This window comes from Camponotus vicinus, unplaced genomic scaffold (assembly GCF_025532165.1).
Source record: "Camponotus vicinus isolate PSW18456_S1 unplaced genomic scaffold, iyCamVici1.0 SCAF_14, whole genome shotgun sequence".
Classification (NCBI taxonomy): Eukaryota; Metazoa; Arthropoda; class Insecta; order Hymenoptera; family Formicidae; genus Camponotus; species Camponotus vicinus.
Window position 1 is genome coordinate 9548979 of NW_028141950.1, and position 16497 is coordinate 9565475.

Genomic DNA, 16497 nt, shown 5'->3' on the forward strand with positions numbered 1-16497 from the left:
CAAATAATTACGTCAATATATACACTTTAATTAGGCAAAGATACAAAAAAACTAAAACAAGAAATACTTAGGTGAATAATGCAAATACACTAATTTCACTCCTGCATATGCAACCGGCGTGATCGTTCTACAACAATTAGCTAAAAAGGAAGAGAATCGGGGCGTACGCGTTTGGCTATATAGTACAAATTATTCAACATATTATATTTATTACGAGGCTTGTTACTTTCATGACGTTGTTACTTTTGTCCCCGGTCTCCCCTAATCGCAACAGTGATTTCCAATTTCGATTCTATGATTTAGCGCTCGTCATGTGCAATGTGTTACACAATTCTATAATTAAAGATAATTAAAAATTGACAAATAACAGTCAATAAGGCGCGGAATCTGGTGAGCGGTACTACTATTTCATTTAATATATAGTATTATTTAAAATATTAAAATATTTGTGATTTCCGCGCAATAAATCTATCCATCTTTATTTTTACTTAAAATTTATACTTGAAGATTTATGATTATTAGTATATTGCAGTACGAAGATTAGAATTATTCGGGAAAATGTGCTCGCCAGATTACTGCGTCGTTGTATCTATACATCGATCATGAAATGATTTATATAATCTCATATGTTATTTAATATTTCTTATAATGCATAATATCATACGTATCTATAAAACGTTGTCAGTATTTGGTGATCTTTCGAAATGATAGACCGTAATTGTGTGTAAATATTATACATTATTAGCTTTATTAAATATAGTTAGTGGAGATAGAGCAATAAATATAGTTCATTTTTACAACTGCATACTTTTGTAATCATCAATATAATTTGAATATATACTAAGTCATTAAATATAAAGGTAAAATATATGTATGGTATATACTTATCCCGAATGATGTAAAAATTCATACATGATAACTGTTATAAATTCAAAAATAATTATATTATTATATTTATATTACTATTCGCGTTTCTTCTTGCACTCATAAATTATACAATCAGTTTGTAATTATCGGTCATATATAATGTCGAAAATTAATTATATTCCCATGTACAAAAAAATATTGTTTATACATATACATATATATAATCGCAATCATTAGATTTCGCTTCAATTACTCAAAAACACAAATTAGATATATCATTATATTATTTGATTTTGTACAATTATTGAAACGGATGTGATATTTTTTAATAATAATCAAAACTTTATGGAAGGTAAGATTACAAAATTTCTTTTATTTTCATTGACATGTAATATTAAGATTAAACCTAAAAATAACAGAATCAATTTAGAAATCTCCTAGAAATATTTTTTCTACATTAAGATTTATTGAATCGTTTGGAAAATAAGATAAACATTAATTTAATTATATCGGCAAAATAGTATCGACTGGACTCAGTAAGGCATCTTCTATGTTCTTTCTTAATGCTATAATATTTTTCAGACAAAATTTGAAATTTGGTCTAGCATCCGCTGCATTCCAGCAACGCAGCATCAACTGGTACAACGTTGACGGACAGTTAAGTGTCATCGGCAACCTGCCTCCAGCACGAACATAATTTATCACTTCTTCATCAATCTTGGCAATGTAAGGTTGCTCACCCAACGATGTAATTTCCCACATTAATACCCCAAATGACCAAACATCGCTTTGAGAAGTAAATATTCCAATTATCAAAGATTCTGGTGCCATCCAGCGAATAGGAAACAAACCTTCTCCTTTCTAAAACATGATTTAAACAAAAATTTAATTTTCTGATTCAAGTTGTTCATTTTTAGAATATGTGCAAAATCAAAAACGTTCATTTATCTCTTGCTTTATATAAATAAAAACTATTCATATTCTATATCACTTAAAGAAACAATGCACTATAATATTATGATAAAAAAATGGAAAGTATTATCGAAAGAATTCATTTTTTAATCATTAATTGTTTTTAATAATTGTATTTACCACGCGATAATAATCATCCTTATAGATATCTCTAGCCAGTCCAAAATCTCCAATTTTGATGACACGATTCTCGCGATTTCTCGAAGATACTAAACAATTGCGACACGCTAGATCTCTATGTACGAAACGCAATTCTTCCAAGTAGCAACAACCTCGCGCAACATCTTTGCACATGGCGAGCAAATCTTGCAAACGCAGAGCAGGCGAATCTGACGCTTGCAAATTTCGACATTCTCTCAAATATTTTAACAGATCACCAGTTTCCATCAATTCCAACACTAGTAACGGAGAATCCCCATCCAAACAAACGGCCAACAATCTTAATATATGTTTGTGTCGAAAATGATTCATAAGCTTGGCTTCCTTTAAAAATTTCTTTTTCTCATGGGAAGAAGCGTCTTTCCGAATCATTTTTATTGCAACGGATATCTCTGTGCCCGATCTTTCTAAGTTCTTCACCTTTCCTTGATACACCTGCGAAATATTTCACACAAATTTACATGCGTACTTCATTAGAAAATGTATAGTTTAATGTCAAGTAATATTATACTTTACTTAATATTAAATAATTCAACGAAAAATGTATAATATAGTACACGTTTGTTGTCTCATCTAAATTTTATATTACTTATAATCTATTATAAAAATTCATGTAATTTATATCTTTATTAGAAAATACATCTGTTTTGTTGATCGAGAAATTAATTTGAAACATTGCTTAAAAAAATTAATTTTTACCTTTCCGAATGCGCCGCTACCAAGAAGTTTTGTAAATGTAATTTGTTTACGTGCGTCTTTAGTTATCGCACATTCATCCGGATTATAATGTAACATAGGACTGTAAATCATATTGAATTGAGTGTTTCGGCAAGGTACTTCATGTAGAATCGCCAATTCTACATCGGTCATTGTTGAAGACAAAAATTGTTCATTATTACCTCTGCGTTGACGATACACTGTTATAAAATTTCGACTTAATTATGTAATGATATGTATTATAAGATCTACTGCTTTTTAGTATATTTATTCGTTCAGTTTTATATAAGTAAATTACTATTTTCAGTAAATTTTTAGATATTATATCAGATATATATGTGTAATCTACAATTCAAGTCGATACCTAAATCAAATATACTTACAACGATAAAAGTAGTAGACGCAGATTATAGTAACTATAACGATAAAACTTAACATCAATGGTAGATAATATTTTGTCTCTGTTATTCCAGGAGTGTTCGAAATATCATCTATATTACGCAAAAATATAATTGTAATATTTTCGTGTGTTCGTTTTATTTAAAAACTTATTTCTATTAATAACGTTATTATAAATTAATTAATAATAAATTAACATTAAATTAATTAATTTTTTAAATTTTGTAAGTCTATTCATGTATAAAAAAATAAGCATATAATATTATAACATTCATACACCACAGAATATTACAGCTACTTTGCAATGTTACAATATTACAAATTGTAATGCAACATTACAGAAACATTGTAGAAATATAAATTAACAAAGTATGAATTAGATATTAGCAATATGATATTTATATTTTAGAAACATTTTAAGACTATAACACTCTTTAACTTTTTCGCACCTCTGGCTTTCCGAAAAAAGATGCGTTTGATATGAAACAATTTTATAGGTTTTTTGATGTGTCAATTCTAAATTTACTGTTAAAATTTAAATTCATAATGACAGATTCAAAATGGTAGCCATGAAAAGCTGAAATATCGATATATTTATAAATTTGAGCTTCGATTTTATTTTTTTAGATATTTATTACGTTTTTTCTGAAAATGCACACACACACACTTGTCTCACGGTATTGTTATACTTTTTGCAAGTTTAGATTAGTTTTAAGAAACATTATATTTCAAAGTGTGCGATTTTCTTACATGTAACTTGAATTTTCTTCTTTAAAACAAGTCAAGGTCACGGAGGTACGAAAGAATTAATATATTTATAAAAAAATAATATGTTTTTAATAATATATATATGTAATAATATATTTTCTTATATTTATATTTTTTTTATTTTCTTATATTGTATATATGCGATGAATTTTAATTCTTTTGCAGATAAAGTCAAACGAATTAATGACACAGAAATAATATCAGTCGAGTTAAAAAAAATATAATTCTAAGCTAAAGGTAAAAATTGTTATTTTTTCTATTAAAGAATATAAATAACATTTTATATGATCGTTACATATATTTTATGATATATTTTCAATGCACTCATATACAAATATGGTATTAATAGATTTTCAAAGATATACAGGGTGAGCCATTTTAAATAACGTACGCAATTATTTCGGAAACAAAGCATTTTAGAGAAAAATGTTTCAGACAAAAGTTGTATGGCTTGAAGGGGACCATAAGATGGCGTCATTGGTTTGACCTTGAAAAGTCGTTTGAAGGTCACGTGAAGGTCACCTTCAATTTCTTAAATGGAACCCCTATTTTTTGTTACTTACTTTTGTAGCTTATCTCGAGAGCTTTCCAAAACACTATAATAAAGTATTTCTTCATTGAGTACTTTTCGAGTTATGAGGCTTGAAATAATTTCTTAATTTTACATAAACCATAAAATATCTAGTAAAATATTCATTTTTCGATTATCTTACTTTAATACTTTTATGTACAAAATAATGAGAGGAATCAATTGGTGTAAAGAAAAAACATAGTTGTTTCGAAGAAAAAATATGTAATTTGCAATTAACCATTACATATTTTTTCTTAAAAATAACTATGTATTTTCTTTACACCAATTGATTCCTCTCATTATTTTGTACATAAAAGTATTAAGGTAAGATAATCGAAAAATGAATATATTACTAAATATTTTATGGTTTATGTAAAATTAAGAAATTATTTCAAGCCTCATAACTCAAAAAGTACTTAACGAAAAGGTACTTAATTATAGTGTTTTGGAAAGCTCTCGAGATAAGCTACAAGAATATGCAATGACAAATAGTAGGTTCCATTTAAGAAATTGAAGGTGACCTTCATGTGACCTTCAAATAACTCTCTAAGGTCAAACCAATGATACCATCTTATGGCCCCCTCGAAACCATAAAACTTTTGTCTGAAACATTTTTTTCTAAAATGCTTTGTTTCCGAAATAATTGCGTGCGTTAATTAAAATGGCTCACCCTGTATATTTAATATATTTCTTTTAATTATACTAAGAGAATAGGTAATATTTTATTGAACATTATAATTTTTTATTTTTATTTTTCAATGCATTTTTATGTATATTTCACATGCAAGTATATGTAATTGTATTTTTGAAATTTTTTAAATAAAATTATAATTAGTTATAAATGTATAATTAATTCCAATTAATGTTTATATATTTGTACCCCAGTACATTATAACAGTATATAGAACATTTAAAATAAAAAAAGGGATTCGTATAAGTAAAAGTTAAAGTAATTTTATATCCAAAATATAATATTTTATATTTTAGTTATATGATTATGTTTAAATATAATATTACAATATATATATATATATATATATATATATATATATATATATATATATTAAATATGAAGTCGTTGAAAACTTCTATTTATATCAAACTTTTTAATTTAATTATATATGCTTCCGAGATAATTATCTGTCAGAAACAAGAATATTCTATACGTAATATTATTAAATGGTTGCAATAACATTGCATTCTTTCAAATATATTCCACTGCAATGTTGCTATAATATATATTTCATTGCAATATTACAAAAAGCGAACATCTTAACGTTGTCACAATCTTCTAACAATAACTCAGCAGAATTTCACATTCAATTTGCAATATTGCAATGTTTCAATGAAATTATTCTTCAATATATCTATGCATTCTTATTGTACTGTATGGGTATCTTCGTTTGTTTACCAAGTGTTGAAAAAATAAATCTTTCATCAGCTGGCCATGTAAAATTTTCCTCATATTCGGGATATCTCAATATCAAGCGAAACTTGTATAAAGTTCCCGATTGTAAATTTTCGACTTGGTATATTACTTCATTGTTATAATTCATTTTAATATAATTCATTGTTAGCCACTTTTCTGCTGCAATATCTTTGTATTCTAGTGTAGGAGGAATCATCAGATTAATGTTTGAGATCCATGAAATGTTCATGCTATTTATGTTGATCCCGCTCAAAGTAATATTGTTTGGTTCTGAGTATATGTGAACGATCTTGCTTAAACTCTCGTTGTAGAAATCGCTGAAATTAATTGGATACACACGCACGTATATCAAGTAATCTTGTACTAGTAGCGACAAGTTAATCTTTGTGAAAAATCTGCCGTCTGCCATACGTTTCGGTACATTGATAAATTGTTTGTTCTTTTGTTGCGTGCCGTTCACTAATGTAACTGACTTCCAATGTACTTCGTAGGTCACGGCCACGCAGTTCACTTTCTTGAGTGGCATCCAATGAACGACTGCTATAGTAGGCGTCAAAGCTAGGACACTTATGTTTTCTGGTGCATTAAGCTTGCCCGAATTAGTTTCTATTGGTATCACATTCGAATCGAATGGATTTATTGATAATTGTTCAAAGTAAAAATTGCTTAAAGTAAACTTCAACTTGTACTCCGTAAATGGTGTTAAGTTCTGAATCTCGTAATATCGCTCGCACGTCAGCACATTGATTTTCTCAGACTTGTTGAGATTGTTGTCTAAACAGCTTACGGAGATAGTATATATAGTAGTTGGTAAATTATATTTTTTGCATCCACTCTTTACAATCGGCTCCGGAAAATTCACAACGATACTGTTTGCGGTTGCATTCACATTCTCAAAATTGTAAACTTTTCGTCAGGTGTCAGGCATCTCATCGGAGGATATGGTTGTAAAGATTTATCAAAAGCGTAAATTTTATAAAACTCATCATATGAATTTATTATTAATTTTTCAACATATTCGGCTGCATTTACGCTCTTGAGACTTGCATATTTCTTTTTCAAAACGTAGAGAGTAAATTGAAACGAATATTCTCTTGCCAAAATGTAAATGTTTGTTTTGTCAATCGTCATAAATTGGAAGTAATTGTCATCACCTATGATTTTCTTGTGTAAAATCTTATTGCACATAGAAACGTTAATGTCTGTCACCATTATGCCATCAATACTTATCCAGTAAATTAACGGCTCCTCATTATTTATGTTATCAGTTATATGAAAAGAAAAAAACGTAAAATGAAATGAGCAAAAGGATGAATTTATCTGAACAATTTGCTCATTTTTTCCATCGAGATCATATTGCATCATATCATGTGTATCATTCGTTGAATTATATGATAGGGAATATAAAATTCTAAAAAATATATAATTATTTTACTCATTATAAAACATTATTTTAACAAAAACAGAAACTTGTATGTATTAAAAATTCGAAATTTATATAATCATATAATATCTTATTATTTTTTTTTACTTATGATCTTAATTATTAAAACCACGTAAAATTATAGAAAAATTACAAATTTGCATAAATCTTTAATGGAAAATTAATTTTTTAGGTGAACGGTAGTAAACATACCTCATAGACGGTGATACATTTAAACAGTAATTAAGAATTTCTGATTTGAAAATCTCATCAAATTTAATTATGCCATTTTCCCACATTGTTAAGTCAAACTTTATAATATAAGAGTAGTCTGACTCTAGACAAGTGAAATATAGATTTCTTGCTACCCAGTCAAGGCAGAGATCACGTAGATCAGAATAATCAAAGCTAGCCATCTTTGTGATATTATTTTCATTAATCTTCAATGTCATTAGATCTTTTGCGTCACTCCAATAAATTCTATTGTCTTGTATCGCATAAGCGGCCTGGTATATTATTGTTCTGAAAAAAGGAGCCAACTATAATTGTATAGTAAAAAAATTATAGTTGAGATTTCTAATTTTATAGTTATTACTGCTATAATGTTGATAATAATAAACTTGTGCATAATAATAATAACTTTAACTTTATAGTTAGTGTTAAAAATAATTTATGATAATTATAACTATTTTTTTATCAGTATACGTACTGTGGCGATATTTCGAAACTAATCATGATGTATGAATCCACGTCCAATATGTGGATACCTCCTCCAGTTGTGAGTAATAATTTAGGTATTGGATTTTCATGTGTAGTCGACACATTGATTAAATCCGTGTAAGGACCAGCAACAATTTTAGTATGCGCACGTACTCGTAAATAATATGTCGTGTTAGATATTAGATTGTGCACCGTGTGCTCCAATTTTGTAGTTGTGATATTTTTATCATCACAGATTTGAATCTCTTTTAAGTCCTCGATGAAAAAACATTGCACTGTGTATCCTTGTATTATTTCATATTGTCTTATTTCGGTAAATTCAGAGTGATTCCATCTGTAAAAAAATAAAATTTTTATCCATTTTATATTTAACAAAATTATAACAGAATTAACATTTTGATATATTTGTGTCGTTGAATTTAAGAAAAAGAGAGAAAAGTGAAAGAATACAAACTGAAAATTTAGATTCCTTACCTCAGTGTCACAAAAATGTCGTTTACTTTTTCTGTGAATTGACTGTCGAATTGTACAAATGCTCTGAGAGATGTTGGCTTGCTCAAACTGCTTTCTAGAGATTTTAAGATCGTATATATTAACATAATTATATATAAGATTAAGTGGATTATCCCAGTAAATCAGAAAAAAACAATTTAATGTGAAAATAAAAGAAAGAGAAAAAATAAATATAAACTACAAAATATGGAAATTAGCACAGTATTGACCTTTAAAAAAATAATATAAGAATTTTTTGCGTCATTCAAGATTTAGAAAAGTAATCGTTAATTTATGGCAAAAACGAATAAATAACTTTTAATAAGATGATAAGTACCTTTCGAAAAATTCCTATAGCTTAAGAAATCAGAAGTATAATATTTGCGACTGCTTTAAAACAGAGTAGCAAATTAATAAAATTGGCTTTACCTTAAATTATGACAATTTTTATGCAATGTTATATTTATATTATACTTTTTTATTTCTTTTTTCGACGGAATTAGAATTTATATTCTTCTCACTACTGGAAGATATTATTAGATTTAATTTCCACTCTCTCTTGAATTTAAATTATATTTACACTTTTTCGTCATAGATTTTGTTATTAATGTTTTATGCATTTTTTTGCAACTTACCGATAGATTCTGGGATGATAGAAATATTTGCAAGTGTAACTTCATCGACTTCTCGCTCATTTCTCACAGTACTATCAAAATGGCTCCGGTCAGATTTGAAATTTAGTATATGATGATCACTTTTCTTGGACATTGAAATATCCTTCATAAAGTATAACATACGAAAAGAATTAAGTGAGTATCGTTGAAGCGGTTGTTTCTGATGCTTTTAATGATAAATTATAAAATTAAACGAAAAATTGCCATTCGTCTTCTGTTCGCTTAATAATACCGATTTGATATATACCATTCCTAAATGATATAAATTGAATATAATGTAGTTTTATTCATATCGTAAAATCTATTTTTTATTTATTTTTTTTAAGACATCTTGTATATCAAACATAACTCATGTCAAAAATAAAATCATTAATAGGTTAACGAGAGTCAATGAGGATTCATAACAGCTTTCAACAAGCAAAAGTGTAGCTCTTTGCAATTATTAAAACAATTTTGTCTAACGATTTGATTCTTTCTCACGACAGGTTAGTTAACTCTTTTCAATTCTACCGTAACTCATATTTCTTTTCAAAAATTTGCCGATATTACTAAAGTTTTATTAATGTTTGTACTTCAAGAATAAAAGGTTAAAAATATTGTTTCTTTACAGTTATTAAATATTAGTCATAGAATTATATAAATTCTTTTATTTATTACCTTGTCAAGTTTTTTCTCGAATGTCGTTATACTTTTAACACAAACAAATCCTGGAAATGATAGTATAAACCGATAGTATAAACCGATAATGCCTCCATAAAAAAATGTGGATATAATTGTATATAAATGGATATATGTACAATGAAAATTAATATAAATTCCAGTGATTGTTATTGAATATATTGTCGATCGAAATGTTAGCGTTAATAGATACAACTTGAAGAATGTGTTTGATGAATGATTTTTTTATTAGACAGATTTTCTATCTCGATATTTAGTAGCTCTGTGCCGTTATATAATTATCCTTAACACAAAAAAATAATGCTAATTTTCTAAATTAATTTCATAAAATAAAATCTTCATTAGTATAAAGCTTACTATATATCAATAAATATTATTATATACAGGGTGTTTCAGACTACCTGTCCACCGCTTTTATTTTGGAAACGGATAGTGATAGAAAATTGATATGACTATATTTACCATAAAAACCTATCTGAAGTTTCTGATTATGATATTTTCATTTTTGAGAAACTTCCGGAAATATCGGAAATCGGAGACAACTTTAAAATTTTAAATGGTAACAGGGGGCAATATGGGTATCGTTGGATAGAGCTTTTAAGAAGAAACAACTTTTGTTTGAAACAAAATTTAATATCGCTCGGAAATGACCCAAAATACATAATAATGATACACAAGATACATAAGATTAAAGATGTTCAAAGTGCCTGCCACCTTGATAAAGACATCTTTCCATTCTTTGTCTCACGTTTTCGACGGCTCTCAACACTTCTGCAGGATTTAAAGAATGGCAAGCTTCATGAATTCGCTGTTTCATATTTTCTTTAGTTGTTGAACGTTGCTGATAAACCAGATCTTTTATCCTCCCCCAAAGGTAAAAATCTAACGGCGTCAAATCAGGCGAGCGGGCAGGCCAAGCTACTATAGGGCCTGCACGGCCGATCCACTTTCCTGGAAAAAGATTATTAATTGTACGCCAACAACTAAAGAAAATATGAAACAGCGAATTCATGAAGCTTGCCATTCTTTAAATCCTGCAGAAGTGTTGAGAGCCGTCGAAAGCGTGAGACAAAGAATGGAAAGATGTCTTTATCAAGGGGGCAGGCACTTTGAACATCTTTAATCTTATGTATCTTGTGTATCATTATTATGTATTTTGGGTCATTTCCGAGCGATATTAAATTTTGTTTCAAACAAAAGTTGTTTTTTTTTAAAAGCTTTATCCAACGATACCCATATTGCCCCCTGTTACCATTTAAAATTTTAAAATTGCCTCCGGTTTCCGGTATTTCCGGAAGTTTCCCAAAAATGAAAATATCATAATCAGAAACTTCAGATAGGTTTTTATGGTAAATATAGTCATCTCAACTTTCTATCACTATCCGTTTCCAAAATAAAAGCGGTGGACGGGTGGTCTGAAGCACCCTGTATATCTAGGAAAATAAAGAAATTTTAAAAATTGAAGAAAAATTACATAAAAATCTGTTGAAGTGCCATCGTATGTATATATTAATGTAGCAGATAGAGTAGACAGAAAATTTCATTAATTTTAAAAATTGTTATTTTTAGAAATAATAATTTTATATATATATATATATATATATATATATATATATATATATATATATGGAGAGAGAGAGAGAGAGAGAGTGAGAGAGAGACAAAATAATACAGTCAAATTTTAAAATACCGTTATAATTAAATTTAATATACTATATAACATCCATTTGTAAACAAAATTTCGAAACTTTATCCATCTTTCTTTTACAACATCGTACATATTTTTTTCTTTCATATTGAATTGTTTTATTTTATCTTATCTTATTATAGGTAGAATATATAACTTATTATCATTCATTTTTAGTTACACTACTAGCTGCAATAACATTCAATTGTTTCTTAATCAAGCGAAAAATGTCTCTTACCTGCGTGAAATTTAAATCCGGACACATAGAAACACTTTCTTCCTGGAGATTGTTTGAAGGGGTATAATCCTTCGGTATAAAAGTGATAGTTGCCTTTGTGTGTGTAAGTACTAAACCTTTCAATAAAATACATAAAATTGTTCCAAACATAATTTGCATTTTTCGTAAATGTTTGCACTCAATCGGTTCCCGTTGAATCCTCAGTTAGTTGTTTTTCTCACTCTACTAATTCTGATGTGCTAATCGCGAACTGATATTAATTCATTTATATATATATATATATATATATATATATATATATGTGTGTGTGTGTGTGTGTGTGTGTGTGTGTGTGTGTGTGTGTGTATATTCTCTTTGGTGCGCGTCTTCGATATATCTCGAAGAGAACGACTATCGCGGATCGCATTAAATAAATAAACACTTTTAGAAAACACACAGGAACTTTAATGCGAACACAGAACACACGAACAACAGATTAATAACACAATAATGGCTCGTATATGAAAACGCGTCCGGATAGCTGGACAGCTATCTCTCGACTCAGCTGCAAGGCTGCCAGATCGCATACGCTGCGTCCAGCAGCGGCACGATTTGTATCCCCACCACTTTCGGACACAAAGGCATAAGGCTCTCATTGAGAGAAAGAAAAAATGTAATTGTTAATTGCAAATTACATTTTTTCTTTCGTAACAACTATGTTTTTTCTTTACACCAATTGATTCCTCTCATTATTTTGTACATAAAAGTATTAAGGTAAGATAATCGAAAAATGAATATTTTACTAGATATTTTATGGTTTATGTAAAATTAAGAAATAATTTCAAGCCTCATAACTCGGAAAGTACTCAATGAAGAAATACTTTATTATAGTGTTTTGGAAAGCTCTCGAGATAAGCTACAAGAATAAGTAACAAAAAATAGGGATTCCATTTAAGAAATTGAAGAGGTGACCTTCACGTGACCTTCAAACGACTTTTCAAGGTCAAACCAATGACGCCATCTTATGGCCCCCTTCAAGCCAATACAACTTTTGTCTGAAACATTTCTTTCTAAAGTGCATAGTTTATGAAATATTCAACCGGTCCGGGACTTTTTGAACACCCTGTATATATACATATATGTGTGTGTATATATATATATATATATATATATTTATATATATATATATATATATACAGGGTGTTCTAAAAAGGTATGTCAAAAATTTAAGGAGATATTCCTTACACCTGAAGGATGAAAAAATGTTATATGGACATAGGTGCGGAAATGCTTATTTCAGGAGTTATGTTGAAAATACTGTTAGCTGTATTACTTACACAAGGAAAAATTTAGGATTAATTATTGTAGACGACAATCGTTTAATTAGGCTTATTTACATTTGGTTTTAATGTGACCTTGAGTATGTTACAATAAATGTTGAAAATGTTCATCATTTTCCTGAATACAAGCAGTGACACGTCGACGCATCGATTCACGGACACGTTCAAAAATGCCTGGCGTACAGCGAATTGTCTCGCAACCTGCAGTGATACGGTCACGAAGATCTTGAATATCACGCACTGGTGTAGTATGTGCGATTGTCTTTAAATGTCCCCACAAATAAAAGTCTATCGGATAGGAAGAAGTGGACCTACTTTGTGACCTCCACGTTCCCCGGATCTCAATCTTGTTCTAATACGCATGTAAATATAAATAAAATTTTTAATTTTATACGAAGTAGACAAATTAATATTACTGATTAAAACAATCAATATTACTAATTTTTTCAGTGAAATATTATTGATTTAAAGTGCTATAATAACTTATAACTGCTGTATCAGTGACTCTGTTTCCTGTTTTCAGTGATAATATACTGATTCATTTTTAGAGAGTGTGTAAGAATGCATTATTTTATTAATTCCATAAAAAAACAAAAGGCTTTCTGTTACATTAATTATTTGATTTTGTTATTCGATTCCTTTTACTACGCGTATTCAGCCTCCGCCTCCGAGCGACAATAAAAAAATAAAATAAAATCTTAAGAAAATTATTTAATGTGTGCTGCTAATGATTGAAACTCTTTGTAAAATGAAAGACTATTGTTAAGACTATTAATTCATATTTTTATGTAAATATCTTAATTAGATTAGAGGGTTAGAGGGGAATTTGTTGGAATTAAATCTCAAACCAAGAGATTATTCCAAGTAAAGTCTTGATCATTGTATCAAAGAAAAATTTCGCGCAATTACATCCGCGATAGGCTCTTATTACCCGAATATTAATATCACATATTTTATATTCGAGAGCCGACATCAAGAAATTTAATGTTTATTTACGCTTTAGGGTGAAAAAGAAGCATCTTTACACTTAGTGTTTTTAGGCAATGAGAAAAGTATCGGATCGAGGGGTCTGAATAGCTCAGTGGTGAGAGCAATCGCCCGGCAAGCGAAAGACTCGGGTTCGATTCCCGATTCAGCGACTTTCGGACCGATATTTTTCTCGCCTACTTCCATCTAGGGGGGTTAGAGGGGAATTTGTTGGAATTAAATCTCAAACCAAGAGATTATTCCAAATAAAGTCTTGATCATTGTATCAAAGAAAAATTTCGCGCAATTACATCAGCGACAGGCTCTTATTACCCGAATATTAATATCACATATTTTATATTCGAGAGCCAACATCAAGAAATTTAATGTTTAAATATCTTAATATTTTACAAAATGTTTCACACATAATGATATAATTATTTAGATACTTAATTATTGATTTTTGAACGTTTTGTACATATATCTTATTACAGTTTTCATACAGTCCGAGTTGCATTCTTTTATTTTATAAGTTTCAATCATTAACAGAGTTTTAATTAGCATTGTTAATTAATAGGAAAACTGTAATATAATAGATCTCGGTTTCGAAAATCGTGCAAGGTTTCGAAAAGATGCGTTAAAAAATGTGATGATGCCTTCAACCTGCTTCCAACGGAGTAATCATTAAATTATGAAAAAATTAATTAATATTGTACAAAAACTGTAATAGAATATACAAAACGTTCGAAAATCAATAAACTATCTAAATAATTATGTATACCTGTATATATATAATGGATATCTTTTTATTATTTTCAGTAATACAAAGACTGCGATAATGCAGAGTACTTTTATATAAGAAAGATATCGCGCGTGTTAAATTATCCGTTAAATGTTCTCGCAGGAAGATATCACAAATATCATTCACCGTATAAATTTGATGACAATTGTTGGCAATTCCAAGTAATATGTTATATTACATTTTATATTAATAAATAACTTAATTATAAGTCAAAAATGATTATATCTTAATAATATATTAAGTTAATAAACTAATACATTTTATAATCAATGAATGAAAGTAAAACAAACGTTATTTTTATTTTCTTGTCTGTGATTGAAATTTTGTTTATCTGTTTCTTTTTTTAGAACACACAGCATGATGATATAGATATTTCAATCGTAAATAGAATGTAATAAATGTATATATTATAAATGGAAATTTAATACGATATCCCGCTTCCTGTTGCATTTATCTGATAAAGATATCGAATGGACACGGCAAAATCATCTATAGATTAAAGGTTGCTACGAACAAATTTACAAAGGTACTAGAGGTAAATTATTACACATTATGTAATATATTTTAGTATTCATTTTATCAATAAACAAAGAAATTATATTAATTATAATTATTTACAATTTAAATCATTATTTTACAAATCGACAAGATATTATTTGAATATTGCTTTTACATTTTTAGATCTGATGATGCAATAGAAAAACAATAAAAAGAAAGGAAAGAAGAAATTATATATGCTGTGGGAACGATCGTAACGTGTCGGCCACGAGATTTGGATTTGTTTCACAATTCACGAAATTATGATGGGGTGATAATTGCTTGGCATGATAAATGTGATTACATGTTTTTGGAAGCAAGTGTTATGTTACCATATTTATGTGAATATCAACTATTTTTTATATGAAGAACCTTCAGATAATGTCCATAATCAACCGCACTACATAATTCTCACCGAAAATAATACATTATGTTATGCGCAACAAGAAATGCGCAACAATATGCGACTTCAGAGCGATGTTATCTCGATGGATAAAATGCCATTTGCTGGATGGAGGATCCCTGAAAGGTCGCTCGTTGACCAATAAACACCTGGAAGAAAATTATCCAAATAATATACTACAATTTTCACAATGTATTCTAGTGATTAATTTGGATTAATGAAGAATATTTTGAAAATATTTTTATACTATCTTTAACATACAATATAAATGTATCAAAATTATGTATGTGTAATAAAAATATTTTAATATTTTCGTGAAAATATATTGAGATAATTTATAAATTTCAAAATTGAAATTAATATTAAGACGATAATATAAACGATAAAATATATTAATATACAATTTTATTTCGAATAATATGCGTGCCATTAAGTTTTCGAGATTTATTTTAATCATGACATTGCTTGATCTTAATGAATCTTGTCTTGAGATTTCATAATACTTCTTGCAACAATATATTTTGCAATTTAGCATGTGCAACATACATATATATGATATTATTTTGACTTTCATAAAAAGAACTCGTACTGTAGAAAGAAATTATCAATTTATGTATATATATTCTACGTATTTTATAATTTTTTTGTTCGCGTACTTGTAACATAAATAATAAGG

At 28.4% G+C, this 16497-nt stretch overlaps 1 long non-coding RNA gene and 1 pseudogene across 10 annotated transcripts; one reads left to right on the forward strand and one right to left on the reverse strand.

Moving 5' to 3' along the window:
• Window positions 1-1264: 1264 nt before the first annotated feature.
• On the reverse strand, window positions 1265-9285 carry LOC145965780 (proto-oncogene tyrosine-protein kinase ROS-like; annotated as a pseudogene). Its single transcript, XR_014436802.1, has 9 exons — window positions 9153-9285; window positions 8500-8593; window positions 8015-8359; window positions 7519-7827; window positions 5865-7293; window positions 3099-3206; window positions 2698-2915; window positions 1960-2433; window positions 1265-1728 (listed from the first exon to the last, which is right to left on the reverse strand). The product of XR_014436802.1 is annotated as a proto-oncogene tyrosine-protein kinase ROS-like (transcript).
• On the forward strand, window positions 9230-16067 carry LOC145965784 (uncharacterized). 9 transcript variants are annotated; one of them, XR_014436812.1, is made up of 10 exons: window positions 9230-9326; window positions 9568-9676; window positions 11734-11897; window positions 12665-12898; window positions 12973-13052; window positions 13246-13476; window positions 13564-13668; window positions 14899-15042; window positions 15229-15416; window positions 15563-16067. It is a non-coding gene; the product is annotated as an uncharacterized LOC145965784 (long non-coding RNA). The 9 variants fall into 9 exon arrangements; XR_014436813.1 differs by lacking the exon at window positions 13564-13668 and having other exon boundaries at window positions 15563-15714; window positions 15788-16067; XR_014436807.1 differs by lacking the exon at window positions 13564-13668 and having other exon boundaries at window positions 13243-13476.
• Window positions 16068-16497: the final 430 nt, after the last annotated feature.